Source organism: Ictidomys tridecemlineatus, unplaced genomic scaffold (assembly GCF_052094955.1).
Source record: "Ictidomys tridecemlineatus isolate mIctTri1 unplaced genomic scaffold, mIctTri1.hap1 Scaffold_97, whole genome shotgun sequence".
NCBI lineage: Eukaryota > Metazoa > Chordata > Mammalia > Rodentia > Sciuridae > Ictidomys > Ictidomys tridecemlineatus.
Window position 1 is genome coordinate 724,830 of NW_027526179.1, and position 27,242 is coordinate 752,071.

The following is a 27,242-nucleotide window of genomic DNA, read 5'->3' on the forward strand; positions in this document are numbered from 1 at the left end:
AATACCTCCAGAGCACTTCCCCCTCCTCCAACCTGTGGCCAAGGTCACCTGCCTCCAGGGAATTTTTCCTCCTAAGGAGGAGTTGTTAATGAGTATCCCCTGGGTGGCTCTCTTCCTGCCTGAACCCCTGGATGACTTGTTCAGTCCTTGAATCTCTCCACCTTTGGTCTTGTGGGCAGGATGGGAGAGGGGTCATGAGAACAAAGGAAATCTGAAATCTATAAAAGAGGCAGGACACCTCCACTCCCTTAGGCACCAGTTTTGGACCCCTTCCTCTGAGAGGAGTCCTGTCTCCCCCATCCCTGACACCCCCCTACCCCTGACACCCCCCAACACCCCAACCCCTCCCCCCACCCCACTTCCCGCCACCCCCATCCTGCCATATTCTATCATTTTTTTATTGTTGGTTGTTCAAAACATTACATAGTTCTTGACATATCATATTTCACACTTTGATTCAAGTGGGTTATGAACTCCCATTTTTACCCAGTATACAGATTGCAGAATCACATCAGTTACACTTCCATTTATTTACATATTGCCATACTAGTGTCTGTTGTAATCTGCTGCCTTTCCTATCCTCTACTATCCCCACTCCCCTCCCCTCCCCTCCCCTCTTCTCTCTCTACCCCCTCTACTGTAATTTATTTCTTCCCCTTGTATTATTTTCCCCTTTCCTCTCACTTCCTCTTGTATGTATTTTATTTAAATAAAAGTTTTTATTTAAATAAAAGGTTTTGGTTTTGCCTTGAAGTTTCTCAGGTGTTTAGTCTTTAACACCATGGGAACAGGGACCCAGGTCCTTATTTTCAACACGAGTATCATCTCTGGTCTCAGCTGTACTGCACTCTGAAAACATTTAGATAGTAAGGAAACATCATCAATTTATACACAGACTGGTACCAGCTCCATACACAAGGAAGCCCTGTCTCAGGCTCAGGAAAATAGGGCAATAGCTATTAAATCAAAGCTTCCCATTTCCATTTCCTACTTCAGCAAATGGCAGGATTTATATCCAGCCTGATCCCAGGGCTATACAACATACTGTGTCTGGGGCCTTGAGAGCAAACTCGGGGTTACAGGCTCAGGCTTTGGGGCTGCTTCATGAGGCCCAGGTTCTTTCCTCTCCCTACTCCATGCTTTCTATCTTATTTCCTCACCAACTTCTAATTGGCAATACTGTGGACCATAAAGAACTTTGAGATCATGCTAATCTGAATATCTGATGGTACAGGCCATGCTCAGAGATGAAGCCCGAAAATGATTCCTGAAGGACAACAAAAGAGCTATTCATGAACCAGCTTTTTAAAGCATTATTCTCTTGAGCACATGACCTTCTCTCTCTTCTATCCTTTTCAAAATGGGGTATGGTAGCCAGCCTCCAAGGTGACCCCCCAAATTTCTGCCTCTCTGTATTCACACCTTTGCATAGTCCCCTCCCTCATTTCACTAGAGTTTGTCTATGTGACCAATAGCACACAGCAGAGTGATAAAATGGAATCCTGATATTAGGATACAGAAGACCATGTGTGTCTCTTCTTGCTCCCAGATCACTCTGGAGGAATCTCACTGCCATGTTCTGAAGACAGCAGAGACACTCGGGAAGGACTGGGGATGTGGCTCAGTGGTTAAGTGCCCCTGGGTTCAATCTATGTTACCTAAAAAAGAGAATTTTTTTTTAAAAGAGTAATTTGTTATATAGCAACAGAGAAAAAAAATTAGTGTTTTTCCCCTTTGGCTTTTTATTTTTTATAGAAAAAGAAAGAAAGTCCCTGTTTCCACCATAGCCAGCCAGAAAGACTTTGTCCTGTACCCCACTATAAGGGATAAAACTGTGGCCAATAAGAATAGAGCAGGCTTTCTCTAGGCCTGGAGAGATGCTCATTTGCAGAGGACTAAGATATCTTCCTGGGCCTGTGGGAAAGAATTCCAGTTGGTATACTGGTAAAATATTCCAGCTTCCTTTACAGAAGTTGTGAGCCTGTGTCCAGTATCAATGTTAATCAAATGAAATGCATAATATATAAGCCTTATAATGCTTTAGAAATGGAGTCCCTTGTGAGTGACTGTGGAGTGGCTTTCCATAACTCTGGCTTTGAAGTAGGGGATGGTGTTTCCACATGAGGTGTTTTGGAGGCTGGAGAAAGGCAGGGTCTGCACTCAATGGTCCCCTCTCCCCACACCTTTGGTCCTGCCCTATCTACCATCCCAATGCCTCCAAGACAGGAAACTCTTTGCAAAGTTCCTGAGCCAAAAGCATCCTACAAATGTATACATCTCACAGAATATGGTCACATGTGCTTTTTCTGACAGACTTGCTCATTGAAGGGTCTGGAGCTACCGGGTTCTTAAGGAACAGACTGTGCCCTTCTTGCACATGTGCCTAGGTTGAGCTGTCTTGTTTTCTCCAGAAAACCTATAGTCAGAAGCATAATTTGGGCTTTTAGGGTCCCAGTATTTGTGTCCTAAAATACAGCTAAATTAGGTTAATACTTTTTTTTCTCCCCTCTTGACTTGAAGTATAGATTCAGAGCCTCTGGGAAACTTCCTGGCTTCTTATGTTAAAGATCCAACAAGAATACAGCCTTCCTTTCCAGAAGGATTTCAGTTGAACACACTGGGGACAGACAAGCAGAGAGGTGGGACTGATGGGGTCTCTCAGGTCAAGTTGAGACCAACAGTGGGTTGATGATGCTCTGTAATGCCACAGAGTCCCACTGTAAAGATGGATGCCAAGTTAATTTAGTATAGCTGGAGAAGGACTAGAGGCACTTTCAGGGTCTATTGTGTGTGAGCCAACCACCTCATCTCTCCAGCTGTTTTTTTTTTTTTGTCTCCTAAAGGAGACCAAGCTGCAGAAGAAAATGGAGCCAGAAGTCAATTTCCACCAACAGTAACAATGGGTGCAATTGTGTTTCTCACACAGCAGCAACTGCTCTTAAGGAGCATTCAATAAAATTATGCACACGCTCTTACTACCATGATAACCTCACCATGGGAACTTCCGCATGTGTTCTTTTGGAATCTGAGGGTTCTGGGAAGACCGTTTCAGAAAAAGAGAGATTTTTATGGAAATGTCAGAGAGTGTCAGTGGACCTCTCCAAGCAAGAGAAGTGTGCTGGAGCCATACTCTGATGAGTCTTCAAAGGGAGGATTTCTCAGAGGGAAGGTGCAGGTGGAACTACAGAGTGACAAGGTATGTTTATGAGGGCTGAGTCCTGCCTCAGAGGCCTACTGCTGTCCACCTCCAGAAACTTCCTTAGGATCTCTGAGCAGTTGTTTCAACCTCTTTACAAGGGAGATAACACCTATCTCATGGGGGGAGGGTTGTTTTGTTTTTGTCAAATTTTAATGGAAGGATGTGTGTGAATAAGGTTTGAACCCTGAAAAATAACCTCTCGATTGCATTTTATAATGCCTGATCTGCTACTTTAATAACCCAAACATCCAAGATCAGCTGAAGGGGACTTGCCAATGAGTCTCATACCTTGGGAAACCCAGGGTGGCTGCCTGCTGTTCCTGCTCCATCAGAGAAGCCCAAAGCTCAGGTGGGCAGACAAACTTGTCCCACACAGTGAAGCAATGCTACCGGGAGCTCTTTGTTTTATTCCTTCCTCTTCTTTTCATCCATCAGTGCTGTCTGCTGGTCCTCTCTCTGGCCTTCTCTCCTCAAATGTAGTTTCTGTGTTCCATTTGTCACAACCTATTTGTGTTTTAAAACAAACCAAAAGACAGTTTTCATAAACTCACTGACCAAACCCCTGGACCCCTGCTGATGACTCTCAAATCTCCTTCCCTGGCCCTGCACCCAGTTCCAAGGACCTTTAGGAAATCACTAGCTGCAGCACCTTAGATTCAATTTGTGGAGAAGTAAATCTTTCTCTCAAAATGATTCCAACTCCCAATGATGACAAGCTATTAAATAAGGAACATTTGTTATGCTTTATCTTTCATTTCTTATTCCAATTTGCTATGGACTAAATTGTATCCTCTGCCCTAGAATTCTTATGTTGAAACCCTAATGCCCCCTTTGACAGTTGTATTTGGAGACAGGGCCTTAAATGAGTAATTAGGCTAAGTGAGGTCATGTAGGTGGAGCCCTAATATGTAATACTGGTAACCTTATAAAAAGAGGAAGCAACATCAGAGAACTGACTCTGATGAGACACAGAGAAGGTGACCATATACAAGCCAGAAGAGAAGACTCAAAAGAAACCAGCTCTGCTGGTACCTTGATTTTGGACTTTTAGTCTCTAGAACTGTCAGGAAATAAGTGTCATGTTTAAGGGACTCAGTCTATAGTATTCTGTTGAAACAGTCTAAAAAAATATTCACAACCTGTTACCAAAATCTGGTATAGCTTTCTTCAAAATGACTCTTGAAGTCTCATTCTTTCCATATCTTGTCTTGCTGCCCTGCTTCCAGTCCTTTCTCCTTGTCATCTATATTCATTACTATTTGTTCATTACTTCTTAACTTCCATCCTTGTCTCCAATTTATCTGATATTCTAAAAAAATATAACTTGATCTTTTTATCAGTTAGGATAAGGTAAGTTATGCAACAGTAACAAATGACCCCTAAACCTTAGTGGCTTAATGCACAGAGAAAGTTTACTTATTTTCATGACATATCCTTCATGGACAGGCTCTGGCTCTGCTCCAGGTTGTTTTCATTCTGGGACCCAAGCTGATGAAATGATCCCTATTTGGGACATTGATGTTCTCATGGCAGAGAGAAATGAGTACTTGTTGAACTATGCAAAAGTTATCAAAGTGTTTGCCTAAAATTGATATATGATCCTCTTACATTTCATTGACAAAAGCTTCATCCTCTGATGTCGTCTGGGCATCGATGTCTAGAATCTGTCCACAAGAAAGGGAAGCAAATCATTGTGAACACTAAAATAATTTACCATCATACTGATTCCAGGATTTCAGCTTCCTCTTCTCTGCTGTGACTTAAACACCATATGATAAAACCCCAATCATCTTATGATTATGAAGTCCACTTTCTCCAGTTCACAGGGATTTCTTTTTTTTTTTTTGTGACCGTTGGTTGACTATAATTAAATAACCTTACACAGGAATTGTAAAGGGGTCTACTGGCTTGTAGTCCTTTACGTGACTTGTGATCAACTACTCCTGGCCATACCCGACTAGACTACTGGGATGGGCAAATGACCTAAGGTCAGCCAATATAGGTTCACAGAGGCATAGGAGCTGGGTCAATCAGAAGCTCTCCTGGAAGTAACAACTACCAAATATAGAAAGAACTTACATTGTGGGGTGGTAGTTGAGGTTGAAAGGATGCCTAAATGTGGAGTCAAAATCTTAGCAGGTGGAAGTCACATGCAAGTTGGGGTTAGGAAAGAACAGAATTTGAGTGAGCAGAGGAAGCATCATTAGTAAGAAGAGCAGGAAACAGGTGCACAAAGAGAAAGAGGGCAGAGACACCATGAGGGAGGAGCTAGGCCTTCCAGAAGAGAGAAGGAGAGGACTCATCAGGCTCCAGAGCAGTCTCAATTCTAGGACCAGCCATGTGGACTCTTAGAATAAATCCATACTATCCTAGATAATTTGAGAGATCTCTCTGTATATATAATCAGCAAATCCTGAATAAAACCACTCTGTTTAGAGGCAAATCAGTTGCCTGCCTGCTTCATGAGTTTAGTTTGACCTTTCCATTTAGACTTTAGTCTCCTAGAAAGCAAAGCTCCTGTTTGTCTTCTCCATGAACCTATCATGGTGGGAGCCACAATAAACAACCTGCAGATGGCTTACTGCCAAATTCACATAGGTTTGTTTCATTATCATCTTCCTCCTCCTCTTTGTAGTCAAGTCTAGAAAATCAACCTGAAGCATTATTATTGGACAAATGAGAGAGAAAATAGCAATATCCTTACTCAGGAAATAGTCCCTATGCCCACTTGGCACAAACTTCTAGGACCTTCTTAATTGCTATGGTGTCAATCATGGGCACCGAGTGAACTTTCAGAATTGCTATAGCCTGGGCTCCAAGCCTCTTATTCGGGTTCCCCAGAGTAAATTGCTGGGCTTTGGATTCAACCTCTTAAAACAAGTTAACATCTGGTTATGGTGAGGAGAAAATAGTAAAAATGAAAAACTATTTGCAGAACAGAAAGTGTTCTGAAGCATGATGCTTGCAGCAACTGTGACCTCACTTCTGCTTAACAAATTCCTATGTGCCCAAGGCAGCCTCCAAATTCTGTTCTTGAACTTTTGTTTTACGTAAATGTCAGGTATTTTCTATACCTGAGATGGCATAGAAAATGCAGAGCTCTAATCTCCTTGGGCCTCTAAGTAAGCCTTGCATTTGGGGATAGGTTTGGGGCAGTGGGTTTGGGTAAGATCCCTGTAACCCTGACCCATTTTGCAGACACCTATATATAACACCTTTGTTTTAGTGGGGTTGGGGGATAAGTGAGAAAGGAAGAGAGAGGAAAGAATAGGCAGAGAAAGGTGCAGAAACTCAGGCTAGGTTGGGAGACAGTTGAAAGGTGTGGCTGTTCTGAAAGCAATCAGGAATTAGAGCCTGACTTTCCAGTAAGATTAACTACAGACAGAAGCAGATGCTGTGTCCACTTGAAGTAACAATGTTATGTGCAAATCTGTGGAAAGCATGCGCGTGCGCGCACGCGTGCACACACACACACACACACACACACACACACACACACACTCTTCTCATCCTCTTAACTATTGAGAGTGTAGGGAAATAGGAGTTCTCATACCCTGCTGGTAGGAATGTAAATTGGAAACACTTTGCTGGTTGGGACTTGCTTATGTTTGAAGCAGACAATGGACAATGCTGGCTCTGTGTTCACCAAACCCTTCTTGTGCATACACAAAAAAGACTACATTTCCCAGCCTCCCTTAAGGTTAGCAGTGGTCATGTTACTGAGTTCCAGACAGTTGGAAAGTGGGCAGAGAAGTGATGTGAGTCACTTCCAGGCCTGGCTTTAAAACCAGCTTAGAATCTTCACACTCTTTCTCCCTTTACATAACAGCTGAAATCAGACGATCCAGTGGAGCATTCCAGGGCTTTGGCAAATGGGAAGCCATTCTATGACCAATCCCTGGTTCCAGAGAGATGTGCAGAGCACTCTCCCCTCCCAACCAGGTGACCTTCATTTGAGCTATAATAGAGAAATAAGTCTTTATTATGTTAAACCACTGAGGTCTGGAGGATTTATTATAACATTTAGACTATCCTGAATGGTGTAGTATCACAATTCTTACAAATGTCATAAGTTTTGCCCTAGCAATAAACATTCTTTGAAACATACTCTAAGAAAATAATTAAGGGTACTCATTACTGTATTGATTATAACAGCAAAAGTAAATAAATAAATAAATAAAAATCCAACAACATGAATTTCCAATCATAGAAGATTAATTAAATAAATAATACAGCCCTATACAGGAATATTATTCAGATACTTAATATCACACTTAATATAATGTATTTATTGACATGTCATGCTATAGTATTACTTGAAAAAGGGCAAGTATCAAAACAGCTTAGAGAGTATGAATCTGTATTTATTTATGTATGTCAATGTATAAATAGAAAAAGTCTCCATCTATACCAGAAACAGGGATTATTTCTATTAATAGGATTACAGGTGGCTTTGTAAAAAAGTATTTCTATTCTGCAATTTTATGCTTTTTCTTTCTTTCTTTTCTTTTTGCATTGATGGGGATTGAACCCAGGAACCTTGCACATGCTAGGCAAGTGCTCTCCAACTGAGCTACATTCTGATGAGTCTGTCCTTCCTTCCTCTTCCTTCCTTCCCTCCATCCTTCCCTCCCTTTCTTCCTTTCTTGACAATGTCTCAAACTTGTGATCCTCCTGCCTCAGCCTCCTGAGTAGCTGGGATTAAAGGCATTTAGCCCTGTGTCTTGCAGTTTTACATGTTTTCTATAATGAGCATGTATATCTTCAGTTAAAAATGGTTTTATAAGTAGCCTGCTGCAAAGAGATGGGTCTTCTTTGAACTTGAAGGCTGGACTTTCTCTTCCTGAGTGTTAAGTGGAATCCCAGGTCCCTTGCTGGTCTTCTGGGCTCCAATTCCACCACCCATACGGTTAAATTCTCACCATTAAGAGTAGCTCTCCAGCCCTTCACACAGCTGAAAGCTCGGCACCAGGGACAAGCGCTCTGGCTTTAAGAAAGGAAGTGCTTTTCACTATAGTGTTTTTCAGAATTTTCTCAGAGAGTTGCTGGGCTTAACAAGTCTCTTCTCTTGGGGTCTTAATTTGGATAATTTTGGAAAACTGTGCCACAAGACCCCTCCCACTCTGCAAGAGCTGAGTGATGCAGACCACGGCTGTACCACAGAGTCAGGGCAGGAAATTACATTCTAACTGTAGCTTTTTATTCAGAAATCCAGCAACCTCACCACAAACTCGAGAGCCCTGGAACCTCAGTGCTCTGACCCACAAGATCAAAGCTTCGCGTGGCATCTCTCCAAGTGAACTTTTAACAACGCTACTTTTAAATGTAGCGTTGCCAGTTATTTTGACCTTCCAAATACATGGTCATGCCAAAATTAAATTGAAACTCCATTTTTTCCCTGCCAAATCCACTCCCTGTTCTCCTCAGCACACCCTCATGTGTGTTGGGGGGAAACAAGCCACTGAGGTTACATTTTGAGGAAAGTTATTTTGTGTTCTGTGAGAAGACCATATATTAACACCAACTATGTATAAGTTTGTGTGTGTGTGTGTGTGTGTTGTTGTTGTTGTTGTTTTTGTACTGGTTTTGGACCCAGGAGTGCTCTACTACTGAACTACATCCCCAGCTCTTTTTATTTTGAGACAGTCTAGCTAAATTGTTGAGGCTGGCTTCAAAACTGTTATCCTCCTGCCTCAGCCTCCAGAGGGATGAAAGGCATGTGCCACTGTGCCCGGTCACATATAAATTTTGTGTATAGTGTGATGGTGCCATTTTAATTTAACTTGCTGTCTTTTCAGCAAATAAAAATGAAGAAATGCAGGGAAGGAAGAACTTGTTTTTAACACAAGATCCTGCATGTGGTCGACCTCTTTTGCTAAGAGGCTTCTCTGGAACAAATGAAAAACCAAGCCTGGCCTTGCCCCAGGACTCTGGAGAGAGCCTACAAGAAAAACTTTGTTATTCTTTCTCCATTCCTCTCCATGACTCAGGTCCTACCTGCCCTTCAGACCCAGCCAAAAAAAAAAAATACATATAAAGTTTTCTGGGACCAGTCTACCCACACCTTGTGTAGAGACTATCCGTGCTGACTCTTCCTCCCCAGCTTTGCACAGTGAATTGTGCCCTTCCCATTCAGACATGCTTGTAGTATCCGAGTCCAACTGTAGATTGAATTCAAGCTTTCACTCCAGAGGAGATTTCTTATCTCCCATGAAAATCAGTGCATGCAAAGAATCATGTGGGAGGAAGAGAGTGCTACCTGTCACCCACGGCTACAGGGATCAGAATAGCCTGTTACACGTTCTGTATCGCTCTGCTCACTGTGTTTCTCATATATGTTAGATCTTGTTTATCCAAAAAGAATTGAAGTTTCCTGAGGGCAGTGACCTATCTTAGCTTTTTTGAGTATCAAAAAGAAAGCAGAGAGTTGGGGTTGGGGCTCAGTGGTAGAGCGCTCACCTGGCACAAGTGAGGCCCTGGGTTCCATCAGTACCCAGGTAAAGTACCACATAAAAATAAATAAATAATTGTACTGTGTCCATGTACAAGTAAAAAAGAAAGCAGTGATTATAGTTAATTGCAACCATTTGAGTTTATGAAAAGCTAAGCCCATGATGAAACTATGAAGAAAAAAATAATTGCAATTACACTAGGGGAAAAAACCACACCGCTGGGTGTGAGTTAATTGTTGCCCAAACTCCCATTATAAACAAACAAAGTGTGTGGGGACAAATGATTCTACTGTGAAAACAACATGAAAATGGTTCATATAAATGAAAAGTCCAGGGATCAGAAGTAAATTTCTCCCAATTGATTTGATGCTACTTCCCCTTTCTTATTTTATTTTATTTTATTTTTTTTGGTTACAAGGATTGAACCCAGGAGTTAACCACTGTGCCACATCCTTGGCCTCTTTTTTTTTTAATAATATTTTTTTTATTCGTAGAATCCCACTGGTTATACAGTTATATAGAGAGAGTAATAATGTTTACTGATTCATTCTATTATCTTTCCTACCCCTATACCCCTTCCCCTCCCTTCATTCCCCTCTACCTAATCTAAAGTAATTCTATTCTTCCCTAGCTCCCTGCCCCATTGTGAATCAGCGTCCGTATATCAGAGAAAACATTCAGCCTTTGGTTTTTTGGGATTGGCTTATTTCACTGAGCATGATATTCTCCAGCTCCATTCATTTACCAGAAAATACCAGAATTTCATTCTTCTTTAAGGCTGAGTAATATTCCATTGTATATACCACATTTTTTTTTATCCATTCATCTGTTGAAGGGCACCTAGGTTGGTTCCATACTTTAGCTATTGTGAGTTGAACTGCGATAAACATTGATGTGGCTGCACCACTGTAATATGATGATTTTAAGTCCTTTGAGTATAAACTGAGAGGTGAGATAGCTGGGTCAAATGGTGATTCCATTCCAAGTTTTTTGAGGAATCTCCATACTGCTTTCTGTTTTGATTTTCATTTCTCTAATTGCTAAAGAGGTTGAACATTTTTCCATGTATTTGTTGATCAATTGTATTTCTTCTTCTGTGAAGTGTCTGTCCAGTTCTTAGCCCATTTATTGATTGGGGTTATTTGTATTATTATTATTATTATTATTATTAAGTTTTTTTTGAGTTCTTTACATATCCTGGAGATTAATGCTCTATCTCAGGTACATGTAGTAAAGATTTTCTCCCATTCTGGAGACTCTCTCTTCCTGTTACTTTTTTATATTCTATTTAGAGACAGGGTCTTACTAAGATGATTAGGGCCTCGCTAAGTTGCTGAGACTGGTTTTGAACTTGTGATCCTTCTGCCTCAGCCTCCTGAGCCACTGGGATACTTCTCCTTTCTTGACACTTAAATAGGGCACTGTATTGCAGGAATATTCATGTCCAAGGTTATCTAGTGTTTAAGTTTGTGGCTAGGGCTGACACCCTGAGAAGTTTCATTCAGTCTATATCATGGCTCAGACACAAGCTTCTGCCTGAAGTACCTGGCATGATTTTTTCTGCACTGTGAAACTATCTCTACAGGTGGAAAAGCTTACCAGGCTTTGCAACTATTGGCTTCTATTGACCAATCAATCACATGCCTGACTCTTAGGACAACAGCATATACCCACCTCCAGGCTGGATCCCATCTCCAGGCTGGACTGCTCACAGTATCTGCCCTGCACTCCACAGCTATGGGTGTTTCTTTACATCCCAACCCTTACTCTGCTGTGCTTGTGATCCTTCCCCCACTCCAGCAGAGCAGGGGCTTCCTTAGGACTGTGACAGTCATTTTTTTCCTCTATACCCTGGCAATAGTAGTTGCCCAGCCCCTTAATAAAGTTTTAAATGAATAAACGAAAGAAAGAATAAATGAATGAGTACATTTTCCTTCCTTACAGGCCTAAGTCAGCACAAATCACTTGTTCTTTTCCCCAAAAGTGTCCTTTGTTTCTTCTCCCTGAGGGGACTGTTTCATGGGTTTCTTGAATCCTTCCCAGGCACACAGTAGTGTAACCACAAGATCAGCTACCTAATTTGTAGGGCCCACTGAAAAATGAAAACGCAAGGCTCCTACTTCTAATTATTATTCTAATAATTTTGAAGCTTAAAAATTCTTTAAAATTCACAAACTTAAATTATTGGGACTGGGGTTGTGGCTCAGCGGTACAGAACACACCTACTGTGCTTGAGGCACTGGATTTGAACCTCAGCACCACATATAAAAATAAAAAATAAAAGTATTGTATCCACCTACAACTAAAAAAAGTTTTAAAAAATATTAAATTATTAAGAAGTATTAAGAATTTCAAAACAGAGCTGCATTAATCCTTTCTAAGAGCCAGGCAATGAGTCTGGCCCATGGTCCATGGTTGCAGGTCCATGAAGTCTGCTGTGTCTAGCCACCTATTTGAAATTACCCTGCATGCCATGCCCTTCCATCTGGTAACTGCAACTTTTATTTGAGGACCCAACTATGTATGTAGCTTGAATGGGACTAACATCACCTCACTATTCCAGGTGTGGATGTGTGATCTGGCCTGGTCAATGAGAGAACTGCATCCTCCTGGCCATGATTGGTTCAAGGATGGGCATGTGACTCAAGCATAACCAATGAGAATATGCCTCAGAATTTTGCTTCAAAAAGGAGGTACTTTTTTCTTGTGCTGTTAACTTGGTCATCAGTTGGGAAACCCTGCCTGGGAAAAAACTGATACTGAAAAAGCAGGGCTGAAATGATGAGATGAGATTCCTGCCAACATCTGATTGAGCTGATCTTCTATTTGTTTCTGTTCTTTCTTTCATTCCTCTTCTTGTTCTTTTAAAATATGAACCAATAAATTTCCTACTTGGCCTAAGCCAGCTTATGTTGGTTTCACTCACTTGAAACTGAGAGAGACCTGACTAATGGGTTGGAGCTTAATAAATGCCTTTCAGTTTGAATGATATACTGCAAGGACTTGAAGGAGTCCATTGTTTAGTTCTAGTTCTGTCACCGTTCTCTGCTTGGTTTCTTCGGACTGGAATATCAAGGCAGGAAATAGAATAGCCTAAAAGCTGTGACTGGGTTATTAAAATGAGAATTTAATAGTATGTTAAGGATTATTTCTTATCCATGCTCATTTTTTATGTGTGTAGAGGGAGACAGAAGGGGAAGGCCTTTCTGCTTTGGGGATTTGAAAACAGTTTTTAACATTAAATGTGTCTACTTTTTATAATATGAAAGGATCATTATTAAGTTTATTTTTTCATAGGATTTGAAGAGAATCAACTCAGACCATCTTGCCTTTCCAGACCGAGCACTGGTTCCAGATAGCTAACTCTGACCAGCCATGCCAACCCTTCCTGTGAGGACAAGTTTAGGGGTACACAGCAGTCCAGGTGAGCCCCATTCTTTCTCACCCCAGGACTCAGCCTGCTGCTCCTCCCTCTCTGCTCAGCGTCTACCATCTGCAGGCCAGTTGGGGGCTTACTGACTTGGGCCTACCCACAGCCCTGCCTGCATCCTTTCACCATAGTTTCATTTGGACTCTTGAGCCAAGGTCTCAGTTTGCTGATTCCACTGCCAACAGCAAACATTATCTATCTTCTGGATATGCTGACAAGAAAACCATTTTTTTGTTTTGTTTTGTTTTACCCTTCGGGGCCAGCCAAAATCAGAGGCCAGTTAATCTTCCTGGTGATCTCATCTGAGTATGCTTCTCATCTGCCCAGAATGGAGCCTAATCTGTGCTTGGCTGCAATGCTGTGAAAGCCCCACCTCATTCATCTGCCCCTGAAGGTGACCTGATAGTCATTGCTGAGGATGGTGCTGGGTTGTCCTCTTTCCCCCTGAGTTTCCTGTTCTATCTGCTCCCACAGATCCTTCACTGAATCCTTTTTGCCTTTTTGAAGCTTGATAATTCCATGGATTCCACCTGTCCTATGCCCTCTCATGGCTCTCAGGTAGAACCTTCCAGTACCTCTCCCCAGCACCAGTCCTGCCATCTTCCTGGATAAGCTGAATATTTTTTTGTCTCAGCCAGTATCCTAACCTCAAATTTGTTTACCTCCTCAACTTCAGTGACCTCCGTCTCTCCACCACTTCAGCTATGACTATGTCTTATGCGTTCTCAAAACTCAGAACTGAAATGTTAAGCTCCAAACCACACCCTCTCCTTTTCTTTTCTTTCTTCTTTTGGTATAGGGGATTCAACCCAGGGCATTTATACCACTGAGTTATATCCCTAGCTCCTTTTATTTATTTATTTTTTCTAGGCAGGGTTTTGCTAAATTTCTGAGACTACCCTTGAACTTGTGATCATCCTGCCTCAGTCTCCTGAGTCTCTGGGATTGTAGGTGTGGGCCATTGTGCCTGGCCTCAAATCCCATTTCCTAACTTCAATTCCCTTCAGTTCCTTGGTTTCCGGCATTAATACTGTAAGACATTTAGCATTTTTGTTTATAAAGACCCATGGACAATGGACAAATCCATTTTCCCTGAATTCACACATTCAGAGCCAGGAGTGTAGCTTAGTGATAGAGCACTTGCCTAGCAAGTGTGAGGCCCTGGATTTCATTCCCAAGACAAACCAAAAAAACAAAAACAACAACAACAAAATCATATTCAACAAATATCTATTGACTCCACACGTGTGCCCAGCAGTGCCTGGCACCGCACATAAACCTTCACTATATTGGGAGGAGGTTGCAGTGACCTATTGCTGTGTAATGAAGCTCTCCAAAACATAGTGTCTTTAAATAATAAGAATTTATTAAGCTTCAAAAATCTCTTCCAGAATTGGGTCAGGACCAGGTTAGGCAACTCTTCTGCTGAACTGTGTCATTGGCATCATCTGGGGTCATTCACTCATCTACAGGCAGTGGATAGCTGGTGTGGGCTGATGGGTCCATCACTCATGTCTCTTTTATATGCTCTTAAACATGTCCTCTCTGACTCCATGGAAAGCCTGCAATTTCTTACAACATGGCGGTCTTAAAGTAGTCAGACTCATTACATGGTAGCTAGTTTCCAAGAGTAAAATCGAAAGTGAACAGGCCAGGTAAAAGTTAGACCCAGCATCCTTTCTGCCTCATTCTGTCATTCAGAGCAAGTAATAAGAAATAGTAAGTCCAGTCCAGATTCAGCGGAAGAAGAAATAAGCCTCGCTTCTTGACAAGTAGAGTAACGTAAATGTACAGTGAGAGGAGAAGGTAAGGGTGGCCATTTTGAAGATTATCTCCTTAAGAGGAGAGAGACATTAAATATACAAAAACGGGAAAATACTAGGTAATAAGAGCTGCTCAGAGAATTGAAACAGGATGACTTGACAGAAAATGACCTATAGATTGAGGGAGTTGTCAGGGAAAATCTCTCTGAGAAAATGATATTTAAATATCCTAAAAGGCAAGAAATGTCCAGCTGTGTAAGGTCTAGGCAGGAGGAAGATCTAGTAAAAGCTCTAAAAGGGGGATGAGCTGAGCATGTTTAAGAACTAGAAATGAGTGTATGTTAGGGGTTTAGACAAAGACAGAGCAGGAGGGTTAGGAAGAGGGTAGACAGGCAGGAGGGGCCATATCAAGTGAACTAGGGGAAGAAGACTGGACCATACTCCCAGCCCAGCTCATGAAAGCCACTGAAGGGTTTCAAGCAGACAAGGGACACAGTACAACTTACATTATTAAAAGGTCCCTCTGGCTGCCTCATAGACAACAGGCTGTGAAGAAAAGTATGGAAATAGCAAGACCTGTCAGGGGGCGGCAGCAGGAGCCCAGGACAGAGGACATGGTGGCTTGCTCTGGGTGCTGGCTGCCAGGAGGAGGAAAAGCAGAGATAAATTTGGGAAATGGACCAGCAGGCAGTCCTGAGGATTGAGCCTGTTTTGTCTTGGTTCAGTCTCCTTCATGCCTGGACGATCAAAACTCCTGCACATTCCTCACCCAAACTCAGACCTCAGAGCTAGTGCCCCTCCTTAAACTGGCATTTTAGAGTTTTCTAGATAATTTTAAATTCATTGTCTTTGCATATCAGGGAGCCCTTCATGACAGGCTCTGCCTTCCCATGTGTTAGATCTATTTCCTCTTCTTGTCCCCCATCTGCCCTTTGCTCCAGCCATGCCTAATTTTTCTGTTCCCTGATCCCATCAGCCTGTGCCTGGCATGGGCTGTTTCTTCTACCTAGAATCATTCTTCTCCCTCATTCCATTATTTCACATACCCAACTTCTATTACTCCTTTAAAATATAACAGTGTCAGCTCTTCCACTAAGCCTTGTTTATTTAGATGGTTATGCAGCACGGCAGCATAGATGTCCAAGTCCTTGTTTGTCTTTTCCAGTTAACTGGGTAGGGACAGTCACTGCAACCTGGTGGAGTGTTCCAGAAGCTGACACTAGCATGTTTGCCATAGTTTGCTCTTGGAGTCTGAAAATGTACATTACAAGATCAAATCATAGCAGAAAGAGATATTTGTAGATCCTGTTATGAGGTCCTCTGTTCTTTTCAGCTGATACTGGGAGGCTACCCTCACCACCTTAGAGGCCTGCAAGTCTCCAGGGGAGAACTTACATAAGTTCCCCATTGCTCAAGCTTCTCCAGGAAGCATCTGCCCTCTGTACTTGGGACAATCAACATCACTGCTGGTAACAGTATTTACTCCTGGCAGAAGGAGGACTCTAATCGCCATTTTCCCCTAGGAATGGTTTCTGGGAAAATCTGAAATGCTTACTGCTGGCAACACAAAGTTTAATGTGATACTTTAGGTCACAGGCTCTAAAATCCAGAGCCAGAGCTGGTCATTGCCTCTGATCTTCAGATTCTCATAGCCATTTGCCCAATGGTCTTCCCTACCTGGATGTCCACCAAACTTGGCAGATCTAAAATTGCACTCATCACCTCTCTTGCCCTCACATACCCCTGACTGGCAGTTCACCAGTGAGCAATGAGAGGATGAATCATTGGTGGATATTTTTTGTGTTACTCTCCTCTTCATTCCTATTGCCAGAATTCTGGTCCAAGTCCTTGGTTTCTCTGGTCTACATAGCCACATTGTCCCCTCCACCAACATTCTACCCTCCTCTGCTTTCCAGGGGATCTGTCAATATGCTAATCTAACCTTGGCCTTTCCCCTGTCTGAAATATGTTAATTCCCACCACTGGTTACCAAACTGCATGCGAATCACGTAGAGAGCTTCTTAAAAGTACAGATTTCTTGTACTTTATTCTTTTTTCATGGAATAAAGTGTTGCCCAATTCTAAAATAAAAAAAAATAAAATCAATAGAGATTATTGTTTTTTAAATGCAGATTCTGCTGGTTTTGGTAGCACATGCCTCTAGTCCCAGCTACTCGGAAGGCTGAGGCAGGAGGATTGCTTGAGCCCAGGAGTTTGAGGCCAGCCTGGGTAACACAGTAAGAACCTGTCTTTTAAAAAGAAAAAATATTGTTTTAAAAAATGCAGATTTCTGAATCCCTTTCCGTATCCAATAAATCTGATATTCTGCTGGGTGGGGACCAACAGAAGCATGCCTTTAATTGGTGCCCAAGGATTCTGATAGAGCCTGGACATGCACCCGGAGAATAGCTGTGATCCACAGGATAAAGTTAAACTTGGTGGTTCACTCTCCCTGCCCTTCTCATGTGTCCCTTGTCCCCTGTCAGGCAAGGTCCTCCTCATCTTCCCTGCCTCCTCTACTCTTTCCCCACACACCTTGCTCTCTAAGGTACATCTCATTTTCCCCTTTGCTCTTTTTGCCTGGTGTCAGGAATGTCCTCCTGATTGACCCCCTGTCCATGGGGCAACTCTTAGCTATATCTTTTATAGCTGATACAAGGTATCAGCATTACCTGGGAGCTTGTTTCAAATGCAGAATCACAGGCCCTTCCCCAGCCCTGCTGAAGCAGGCTGTCAGTGCTTCCTGTGCACATCAGCAAATAAGAAGCACAGACATACAACGTGGTTCAAGAGCCACTCCTCCAGGAAGCCATTCCAGACACACTCATCAAGTAATCATTCTTCCAAACCAATACCAGGAATTGTGACCACCGTAATTGCAACATCTCAAAAGTTAGGACTTTCATAGTTCAGTTCCAGAGAACTGTCAGGTTTAAAGTGGCCCAAGGGATATTTTATCCCTAGGCAGCCCCCAAGTCAAGAAAATATCCTCTCTACTTCCTGTGGTCCCATGCCTGTCTCCTACCCACTCTCTGCTGGTGCTCAGCCCACAGGAGGTGCGTCATCTAGCTGGGTCCCCCTGCCTACTCTGGTTCTCTTTCAGCCCTTTCAGCCTTTCTTCTGAGAAAACAGCCAGAATGGCCTAGTCTCTTTCTGCTGGCAGGAGGAGTGAGGTCAGCAGCACCTTATAGTTTCAGTGGGTTCTGAGCCCCTCCCTGTCTTGGTAGAAATATTTCCAGGGAAAGTTCTGGATTCCTTTTCTAAGATGTAGGGCATCTATACCAAAAAAAAAAAAGCCTCAGTGGATAAGAGAGAGAAGCCCTAGGTCAGCTGTCTACCAGCTGCTCTGAGTCTCAGCCAGGGCTCTGGGCAAGAAGGAGCTCAATGCTCTTGGCATCTACCTAAGCATGGAGACTGGAGATCACCAGTCTGGGGCAGGCTGGGTGTCTGGCACATGTGGAAGTTCTCATTGAAGTGTTCCCTGGAGCCATTAACTCCTTCAGGGGGACACTGGCCATCCAAGGAGCTCCCAGCTGAGTCCTGGGTTGCTTTAGAAGAAGAGTGAGGAACCGAGGCTGTGGGCCCTGGCGTGACTGTGCTCACCTAGGACATTTATGGTATATTTATTTATTTTTTAGGCTGAATGGAGGCGAGAGGGTTCTATTATTGGGTATGAGGTGAGAACTCTTTGTCATAATCTAGATTTTGATAGTGGAATATTTCCCTTCCTCATTTTAAAAATATGACTGTTTATGACATATAGGAGCCATGTATCACATGTGCTATGCAATAGTATTAGATGTTTGACTTTTTATTTTTTAAAAGCATTTCTAAAGATTAAACTCAGGGCCTCCTGCTCGCTGGGTGAGTGCTCTACTACTGAGCTATATTCCAGCCCCTAGAAACTTGACTTACATTGTACTAGTGAACATATCTTCTTCAGAGTTGAAAATGAGACCCAGAAGCTCATGTAGCTTTTAGAACCTGAAGTAGAACCTTGCACTTCTGATTGCCACCTCCCCACCCCTTCCTCTGTAGGCCTTCCAGAAGCATACCATGGAAACTTATTCCAGAGGATCTGCTATGGCCCAGTGAATTGGGGACCATCCAATGAATCATACCCTTCTTTGTTTCAGGATGCCATAAGAGGAAATCACAGAAGGAACAGCTCTTCTGAGTTTGTTTCTTCTTTGGGCAAAGAAGTGCAGTGAAGAATGTTGTCAAGTAGGAAATCAACCCAAGCTTCCACATCCTTCTGAAGAGTCCCATTGCATATGAAAATGTTTAAAGCTTTATAGTAAAGAAATCTGTTTTATTCCTTCTAACCCAGTGCTTCCCAAACTTATTTTTTCTTGGCATTCTTATCAACTTCCCACAGGCACTGTGAGAAAAGCTGGGTCCTATCAGGCTGATTGTCCTCAATCAAATGTCTAGAGAATTTTTTATCGTAGGCCCAGAGTCAGACATTACTCTTAGAAAACACTGGGAACAAAGAGAATGATTCAATAATTTGAAGAAAAATAAAGGCAAGAGTTTTTGTTCTTTTGCAGGCTTTTTTCTCTTTGGCTATTCTAAATGAATAGGTTGAAGAATTGGTTTTAGTTGAATTTCTTCCCGTTAATCTTTTCCAGTGCCACCAGGGAGGGTGGAAATGCCTGCTTTTAATAGTGATTAGAGAGGGCCCCATGGTTAGATCAAATCAGGACTTCACTTCCTCCCCTTCTGTGTGTGCATTAGCGAAGCCTGTAAGAATGCTTCTCCATGGCCACTGATCCCAGCCAGGAGCCTGCCAGGAGCCTGGACAGCTGGCAGCCGCTCTTACCAGAGCTCTACCACTAACCTCCCCCTCTTCCTTCATCCTCCTGTCTCCCTACCCTCTTACTTCTCTGTGATTCTACCCTGGTTAGAAATTTCTTATTGGTTTAATGGTTTACAGAAAGAAGGCCTTGAAGTTCTGCTCAATTGGTATTTGAATGCAGATGGAAACACACTGTAGCTCTTTACTTAGAACAGTGCATGCACTCTCCTCCTATAGTCCTCAGAACTAAGAAGGGGGAGGGGTTTGGGCAACAGGAAGGATAGGCTTAGCCCTCAAGGTAACCAAGGTGCAGGTTGATTTCTCATCCATACCCACTTGCTCCCCCTCCTGTCCATCCTTGGTCCTCACTCTCTTCTGTGGGCTCACGTCTGTCCCACTCTGACGCAGTTTTAAGAGATAGGGCCATAGGAGGAAGGACTGGCAGATTTGTGCAACCTTCGCAGGCTGCAACTTGAACCTCTGGGCTACTATCTGCTGGGTAAGATTGGGCTTGTGAGATATGACTTGCTAGGGCAACAGAGAGATGCTCAGCTCCCTCTGCCTGCTTCACAGGACACAAAAACAATGTGACCAAGAAGGACAGTTTGCAGAATCAATGGCAGGACACCAGCTGAGAGGCAGCTCTGAGATGGGCTTCTGGAGCTTCCCTCACTTCCTCCAGCCCACAGTGTGTGTCTTCCTTCCCTGTGAGTTCAACACCTGCCTAGTTCAACCTTCCCTCTCTCAGGATTCATACCTCCTGACCTCCTCACCTCCAACTACTTCCTCCTTATTTCCAAAACAATGTCTCACATCCATCTGTCTCTCTTCTGTGGCCTCTGCCAGAGTTTGAGTCTCTATTTTTCCCCTGCCATCAGTAGTCATGTCTCTCCTTCTTCTCTTTGGTGGCTTCCCTGAACTAAAAGTCTTTTCAGTGACCCATTTTCTGGCCCCTGCCCCATCTCAGACCCTGTCTCTGCTCACTGTAAGAGGCTTGCTTCCTGTCAGTTCTGAGCAGGGCTCGCCCGAGGAGCCTGAGACAGTGCAGTCACCTGGGACCCAGCTCCTGGAAGGAGCCATGTGCCTGGGTGTAATGCACTGTTGTCACCATCTTGAATCTGTGTTCTTTAAGTGAAGTTAGATGGGAAAATGGGACATGCCATCTGTACTGGACTGGGAACCTCACCAAGTCTGTATTCCCACCTCCAGCCATCCCCTTCCTCCCTGGCCAGGTACATTGGCAGAGGGAAGCCCACATTCTGCCATTGTCCTTTACCCCTGAAAGGGGCTTGGGTTGGGTGACAAGGAAGGCTGGAGTGAGGCGTGTTGGGGTGGCATCTTGTATAGGCACAGCAGAGTCTTCTCTGCCTACTAGGGAGCCCCTGGTGCCTTTGGCAAGGTCTCTCATCCTGTCTGGCCCAATGCAGATACTAAGCACGTCCCAGGACAGAGGTCATAATCTTGTGGGGTTTCCCATCTGCCGTGGGTAGGGGTAATGAGCCCCTGGTGTGGAAACTGATTCTCCCACCCCAGCCAGGGTCACATTTTCATTTGTTTATTAAATGGACTTATCAAAATTTACAGCCAGTACTTGTTCTAACAGTTTTGGGGCCTCCGTCCAGATGCTCTTCCCCTGGCTGTCTTTCCCATCTTTAGGGCCATGCACAGCCCACCTCCTCAGATAGTTCTACCCTCCTGCTCTTATCCAAGGCAGCCCCAACCTGTTTCTGTGTTTGTTTTCTTCATATTGTGCATCATAATTTGTAATAATGCATTTGTTTTGTTGCTTGTATTGTATTCTGCACAAATATTAAGCTCCAGGAGAGCAGGTTGCTACCTGTCTTGTTCAGTTAGATCCATGTCACTTATCAGTCTTCAGTACAGTGTTTGTCATGTAGTATATGCTCAACAAATATTTGTTGAATTAATAAATAAATTTATTTCAAATACTGCATGGAGAATAAATAACAAACACATCCTGTATGCTTAAATTAATAACATTTTATGGAAGATTTTTTAAAAAAAATATTGGGGACAATTATACACAAATAATAATACAAATCCTCTAGCCGGATACAATGGCACATGCCTATAATATCAGCAATTTAAGAGGCTGAGGCAGGAGAATCACAAGTTCAAAGCCAGTCTGACAACTCAGCAAGACCCTATCTCAAAAAATAAAAAAAAATACAAAAAGGGCTGTGAATGTAGTTCAGTAGTAAAGCACCACTGGGTTGAACTCCAGTACTAGAAAAAAAATTCTGCAAATATTATTTTTTAAGTTGCCCTTTTTCTCTCCAAAACAAATCTGCAAGGATCTTTTCATATTGGTCTAATAGATCAATTCATCATTTTTAATTGTTAAATGGTTTTCCACAGTGTGCTGTAGCAACACATTTGAGTTGTTTCCTACTGTTGAAGAACTACGTTATTTAATCTTTTGCTGCTGCAAGCAATGCCTCCCCATGCATAAGTGTAAGAATTTCTCAAAGGTAGATTGCAGAACAAATAATTGCTTGGTTCGCACAGTTTGCATAGTGTTTTTTGGGGAGTGGATGTGGGTGGGAGGGGTACTGGTAATGGAATCCAGGGGTGCTTAACCACTGAGCCACATCCCAGCTCTTTTTAAAATATCTTATTTAGAGACAGGTTCTCACTAAGTTGCTCAGGAACTCACTAAGTTGCTGAGACTGGCTTTGAACTCGTAATCCTCCTGGCCTCAGCCTCCCAAGCCACTGGGATTACAAGTGTGTGCCGCCGTGACTGGCTGGGTTTGCACATTTTAAAAAATAGAATAGATATATGCTTTTGAACCATTGCATCTCCTTGGAACCCCTGAAAGGCAAGGTCAGCGAGGTGTGTGTGGATCTGAGTTGACAGATGGACTGACCCTGTCACTGTTGCTGTGTTGCTTCTTTGGCCTTCTCATTTCCCTTGGTTAATATATTGAAAGTTCTAGCAATGACTAGTCTCAAATGTTTTCCCCTTCTATGTTTCTACTCAGTAACTTTCTCTTCTTCATGGGAGTAGGATGTAATTGGACCAGGAAGGACTTGAAAAAGGTATAAGAGCTGAGAGTGGTGGTGTACACTTATAATCCCAGCTACCTGGAAGGTTGAGGCAGGAGGATCACAAGTTTGAGGCCAGCCCCACCAACTTAATGAAGGCCTTGAGCAACTTAGTGAGACCCTGTCTCAAAATAAAAATTAAATGGGCTGGGAATGTTGTTCAGTGGTTAAGCATTCCTGGCACACACACACACACACACACACACACACACACACACACACAAGTATAAGAAATTATTTGTTTAAAAATAGCAAAGGGGGCTGGGGATGTGGCTCAAGCGGTAGCGCGCTCACCTGGCATGCGTGTGGCCCAGGTTCGATCTTCAGCACCACATACAAACAAAGATGTTGTGTCTGCTGAAAACTAAAAAATAAATATTAAAATTCTTTCTCTCTCTCTTTTGAAAAAAACAGCAAAGGGGCTTGGGTTGTGGCTTAGCAGTAGAGCACTCGCCTCGAATGTGCAGGATCCTGGGTTCGATCCTCAGCACCACATTAAAAAGAATAACTAAATAAGTGAGACAAAGGTATTGTGTCCAACTACAACTAAAAAATTAAATATTTCTAAAAAAATATCCAGAGTATATAAAGAACTCAAAAATTAAACAACAAGAAAACAAATAACCCAATCAACAAATAGACCAAGGACCTGAACAGACACTTCTCAGAGGAGGACATACAATCAATCAAGTACATGAAAAAATGCTCACCATCTCTAGCAGTCAGAGAAATGCAAATTGAAACCACCCTAAGATACCATCTCACACCAGTAAGAATGGCAGCCCTTATGAAGTCAAACAACAATACGTGCTGGTGAGGATGTGGGAAAAAGGGTACACTTGTACATTGCTGGTGGGACTGCAAATTGGTGCGGCCAATTTGGAAAGCAGTATGGAGATTCCTCGGAAAGCTGGGAATGGAACCACCATTTGACCCAGCTATTCCCCTTCTCAGACTATTCCCCAAAGACCTTAAAAGAGTGTACTATAGGGATACAGCTACATCGATGTTTATAACAGCACAATTCACAATAGCTAGACTGTGGAACCAACCTAGATGTCCTTCAATAGATGAATGGATAAAAAAATGTGGCATTTATACACAATGAATTATTATTCAGCACTCAAAAATGACAAAATCATGGCATTTGCAGGGAAATGGATGGCATTAGAGCAGATTATGCTGAGTGAAGCTAGCCAATCCCTAAAAAACAAATGCCAAATGTCTTCTTTGATATAAGAAGGGCAACTAAGAACAGAGCAGGGAGGAAGAGCATGAGAAGAAGACCACCATTAAACAGGAACAAGAGGTGGGAGGGAAAGAGAGAGAGAAGGGAAATTGCATGGAAATGGAAGGAGACCCTCATTGTTATACAAAATTACATATAAGAGGAAGTGAGGGGAAAGGGAAAAAAACAAGAGAGAGAAATGAATTACAGTAGATGGGGTAGAAAGAGAAGATGGGAGGGTAGGGGAGGGGAGGGGGGATAGTAGAAGATAGGAAATGCAGCAGAATACAACAGACACTAGTATGGCAGTATGTAAAAACGTGGATGTGTAATCGATGTGATTCTGCAATCTGTATATGGGGTAAAAATGGGAGTTCATAACCCACTTGAATCAAATGTATGAAATATGATATGTCAAGAGCTTTGTAATGTTTTGAACAACTAAGAATAAAAAATAGCAAAGAAATACTGCTTGAAGTTTTCTTTATATTTATTTATTTATTCTAATCAGTTATACATAATAGTAGAAAGCTCTTTGATTCATTGTACAATATAAAGAATTTTTCACTTCTCTGGTGTGCATGAAGTAGAGTTACACCATTCATGCAATTATATATGTACCTAGGATAATGATGTCCATCTCATTCCACCATCTTTGATTTTTATTTATTATTATTATTATTTTCTGGGGATTGAACTCAGGGGTGATATACCCCTAAGCTATGCCCCTAGCCCTTTAAATTTTTTATTTTGAGACAGAGTATTGCAAAGTTTCCCAGGTTGGCCTCATAAGTTATGATCCTTCTGCCTCAGTCTCCTGAATAGCTAGGACTATAGGCACCCATGCATCACTTCCAGCTTTGATCTTTATTTACTGAAAAATCTGATTCTAGCTCCTGTTGTTGAAATGGACAACGGGAAGGCTTGGAGCCACCCTAGAGTCTATCATGCACTAACTCAATAAGTATTTAAGGAGCATGTTCCAGGCATGTGAGGTTAATCAGAACTCGGATTAATCAGAACATCACTGGTCCTAATGGAGAGGTGGGGTCCTGGGAGCTCCCTGCTGTGAAAATCGATGACTATGTAGTTGGTACAATGGACTAAATCATGTTCTCTCAAAATTCGAATGTTGAATCCCTAACTTCCAATGAAGGCTTTGGGAGGTGTTTAGGTTTAGATGAGGTTGTGAGGGTGGGATCTGATCTGATGACATTAGTGCTTTTATAAGAAGAGACACTAGTGTGCACTTGTGTGCACTCTCTCTGTTTCTCTTTCATCTATCATGAGAAGACTTGGAGAAAAACAGCCAGAAAGAGAAATTTTACCAGGACAAAATCAGTTGGCATCTTGACCTTAGACTCCCTAGCTTCCAGAACTAGATGGAAAGCTTAGGGAATTGGAACACTTCCCAACCTCAAGAACCACCTGGACTATGGTAATTTTTTATGGCATCACAAACAGACTAAGGCAGTTAGAACCTGGAAAGTGCCGTGGGAGGTATATGGGACTTTGGGGCAGTGACTAGTAACCAAAACCGGTACAGAAATATTTCAATATTTTAACCATTGACACTAATCTACTGTGATGTATCAACACTGTTCATAGAGTTCAAATTTTAATAAGAGACAGATAACATACAAAATAAAATAAAGAATGTGTCGAGAGCTGTTTTCTGGTATGGAAAAGAATAAAGTAGATGACAGGATTAGAAAGTGTCCTAGGGAAGCTGAATATTTATGTTACAGGAAGAAAGAAAGAGAAAGGCATGGTGTCCATCCTCAAGGGGCACTTGCCAGAAGCTGCATATACTGCTTACACTGAAAGCCTCTTGCTAGAGAGAAGATGGGAAACACAGTTACATTGGGAAGCATCCACCACTGAGGATGGAGAGAACTACTGCAGAGCAACAGACATGATCTGTGATTGGATTGTGAGGTGGAAAGAAAGATAATTTTTCAGGATCTGTCAGAATACAGCTCTCTTTTGCCTCTCACATTTGTGGATGTCTTGCAAACTGAGGTACTTGCTGCCTGGACTATCTTTCTAAGAATGTTTGTATAGCAAATAGTCTTAGAAAACAGAGGTAATGTCTCCCTCTGGAGCAAAGTGCAGGCAGCTTAGTGTCCAGTGTCATAAAGATGGTGTCTCCCACAGAACAGCTCAGGAGACTTACCGCCCATTAGGAATCTAATTTCCCAAGCTCAGGGCTCTCTCCAGTGTGACCCCTGTGTGGGAAAGTGTCACCTGGCCTTCTTTGCAGTAACCTGTGGGGATTGTTGCTAAAGAAAAGGGCATGGGAATATATGTTTATTTAAATATTCTCAGATGACCAGGGAAAAATGGGACCTTTAGAATGGAGAGAGCTGGCAGATATCCACCTTAACAAAGTGATCAAAGTCAGCACTTCCCTATAATTTCACCTTTATAAAAACAAAAAATCAGGGAAAATGGAAGGAAATTCTGGGACCCTGTGGAGGATGGATTGGAGGGAAGATGGAGCCTGCTTTGGACCACTGGGTTAGGGTCTCTGTCTCCTGATAACCTTCTGCATTACTCACCACAGTTGCTCCCTGCAACAGCGCCTCCTCTGTCCCCACTGTAGTTGGGCTTCCCCGGGCAGCCTGGCACATGGACTAGCTTCTTGGGACCCCCCAGCATTCCAGCTGGCATCTAGAGAGAAAAGATGTGTCAGCCCAGCTGTGGCACTGGCTTGCAATTCAAGTGACTGGGGAAAGCTGAGGCAGGAGAATTGCAAGTCTGAGGCCAGCCTCAGCCACTTAGTGAGGCCTTCAGCAACTTGGAGAGACCCTGTCTCAAAATAAAAAATAAATAAATAAAAAGGGCTAGGGATATGGCTCAGTGGCAAAGCACCCTTGGTTCAATCTCTTGTAAGAAAAGAGGGTGGGGAAGGAAAGAGGTGTCTAACCTCTGCTTCCTTTTGAAAAATCCTGGGGAATGGCTCTAAATAGCTCAGCTGGGATCATGTGTCTACTCTTGAGTAAGAAAGGGGCAGAGAGAGAAGAGGTGTGCTTACACACAGCATTGAAATAAACAAACAAAAAGAAATAGCATAGGCCTCAGGAAGTAAGGAGTGATTTGACCTCATGAAACTAAAGATACAGGTGGTGCACACCTGTAATCCCAGTGACTCAGGAGGCTGAGGCAGGACTATTGCAAGTTCAAAGCCAGCTTCAGCAACTTAGAGAGGCCCTAAGGACTTAGTAAGACCTGGTCTCAAAATAAAACATTAAAAAAGGTTGAGGATGTGGCTTAGTGGTTAAGAGACCCTGGTATCAAAAAA

The 27,242-nt window shown here is 42.6% G+C and overlaps 2 long non-coding RNA genes across 3 annotated transcripts; one reads left to right on the forward strand and one right to left on the reverse strand.

The window, feature by feature from the left end:
- Positions 1-656: 656 nt before the first annotated feature.
- LOC144374957 (uncharacterized) lies at positions 657-24,352 on the reverse strand. Of its 2 annotated transcripts, XR_013434182.1 has the most exons (5): positions 23,005-24,352; positions 4,808-4,863; positions 3,488-3,703; positions 1,518-1,658; positions 657-849 (listed from the first exon to the last, which is right to left on the reverse strand). It is a non-coding gene; the product is annotated as an uncharacterized LOC144374957 (long non-coding RNA). The 2 variants fall into 2 exon arrangements; XR_013434181.1 differs by lacking the exon at positions 23,005-24,352 and having other exon boundaries at positions 4,808-5,239.
- On the forward strand, positions 12,082-21,031 carry LOC144374958 (uncharacterized). Its single transcript, XR_013434183.1, has 3 exons — positions 12,082-12,344; positions 12,949-13,075; positions 18,981-21,031. It is a non-coding gene; the product is annotated as an uncharacterized LOC144374958 (long non-coding RNA).
- Positions 24,353-27,242: the final 2,890 nt, after the last annotated feature.